This window comes from Pinus tabuliformis, chromosome 2_2 (genome assembly GCF_031772625.1).
Source record: "Pinus tabuliformis cultivar Carrire ecotype Pingquan chromosome 2_2, CPIR1, whole genome shotgun sequence".
NCBI lineage: Eukaryota > Viridiplantae > Streptophyta > Pinopsida > Pinales > Pinaceae > Pinus > Pinus tabuliformis.
Genome location: NC_142300.1, coordinates 724025379 through 724027589, shown reverse-complemented (window position 1 = coordinate 724027589; position 2211 = coordinate 724025379).

The window sequence follows — 2211 nt, the reverse complement described above, 5'->3', positions numbered from 1 at the left end:
TCCTTGAGAAATGAAGGCTTCTCTTTTAGAATGGAAGGTGGAAACAAACATAGAATAGGCTGGTCCCAACTTAGTAAAAATGGAGTAGATAAGGCTACTATCTTCTTTCTTAACCTTAACACCTTCCAAGAGAAGTCTAAGGGTCTTGAACTTGGACAAAAAATCTTCAATGCAAGAAAAATTATTGGGGTCCAATGTAAGCAATTCATTTTCAAGTTGATGGGCTTTAAGTTCATTTTTAATTCCAAATACTTTAGTAATTTGTTGCAGTGCTTCATCAGGAGTATCAAGTTCTGCAATATGGAATCTAAGATCTGGAGAAATAGACATCCATATCAACCCACGTGCTTGGTCTTGCCTATTTTCCCATTTAGCTACCTTATCTTCATCTTTCAGTTTGGTCTCTTGGCTTGTGGCTATTCTGTAAAGACCTTTACTTCTAAGTAAATCCACAATGTAGGACCACCATTGGAAGTAGTTAGTGCTATCAAGAATGACTTGGCATGGACTTTCCATTTTTAACAGAAACTGAAGCTGTAGATGCTAAAACTAAGTGTACCAATGGAAAGATCTCGAAAAATTAGGCCATTTAAAAAAAAACGGTTCTAAAACCGGATGAAGAAGTTATGGCTTTTTGAAAAAAAATTGACGAAGTCGCCGACGAAGTGCGGGAATGTGCAGAAATGAAAAAATCCACCCCCACAAAGAGAGAGAGAGAGAGGGGTTGATGCTTTGGGTTGCGTGCTTGCTTTGAGAAAGCTCTTTTTCCCTACAAAACAAAAAACACAAAACCCAACACGGACATACAAAAAAACGAACCTTGTGGCTCGAAGTTAGCTTTAGCCGGAAACTAAATATTTTAAAAAATGAACCTTGCGGCTCAAAGTTAGCTTTAGCCGGAAACTAAATATTTTCCTCAATGTTTCTGATTTTCTGAGATCACACTAAGGCGCAGCGGAAAAGAGCATATGCATGAGAAAAATCCTTCCTTTCTGTTTCTGATTTGCCTAGATCGCACAGAGTCGTAGGGCAAAGAGAATACGCAGAAATGAAAGGTATAGATCCGGTAATAAAAAAGGCTAAATAAACCGAAACCGAAATAAACAGAGAGAAAATAACTATAAACTGCAAATAAACATTGTATACCTCCAGATCTTAAAAATGACGCAGCTAGGGCTACCAGAAACCTTTTCGCGTGAAACGAAAGGGGTTCGTCACTGGAACGGGTGCTCCCAACACAACAGAGCAGTCCTCTCGGCCCGAAAGCAGTCAGAAATAGTAGATCTAGGAAACGACAGCTGGATGCAGTTCTACCGACTTCAGATTTGGATCACCAACGGACGCGGCCCTCAAATAGCTATGATACCATGTAGGAATTTACAGGGTAAGTTCCTCAGACAGAGCACCAAAGGACACCGCTCACAAACAGATCACAGATCAATACACCAGTATTTTGATGTGGTTAAAACCCTCAAATAGGGAAACAGTCCATGGCCTGAACCAACGCGGCCACTTCAGCCAATTTATTAATAAAAGAATGAAAATTTACATATGCTTCTCTCATAGACGGATTACCCTACAAATGACCCTCCATGCGCTTTAAATAGAAATCATGGACCAATTGGGTGTTAAGCCATGGATCAAGTGTCGGTAATACCGAGGAGAGAATGAACCGTCGGATCACTACATATCGTGACCGTCGGATTGTAAGTTACAAAATGTACAAGGTAAAGAAACACACTTTACCTAACTCTATACCTAACTCTATACTAGACCAAGTTGTACTTAACTATTTCCTATGTGTCGGAATATCCTAACACAATCTAATCTAGATCTTGAGACTGTTCCTTCACAACATGTCTTGCCATCATCTCCTTTGGAAAGTTTTCATTCTCTAACAAATATTCATCCATTCTTTGATGATCCCATTGATATTTGTTTAGAGCATGCTTTCCAAAAAAAATGGTTTACTAACATGTTAATTGTAAGTAAACTTGTTTTTGTACATAATCTGATATTATATGTAAATAATAAATTCTGTTTCATTTTGATTGTTTTCGTTATCTAGTTACTGATGTTTGAATTGTACATTGATTTGATAATCAATCGATGAGTGACCTCAGTTGAAGATTTATTAATCATAGGTATTATAGACTCATGTGTTGGTGTGTGTTCTGTGTTATTGAGACAACGGATTGATTAGATTGCCAA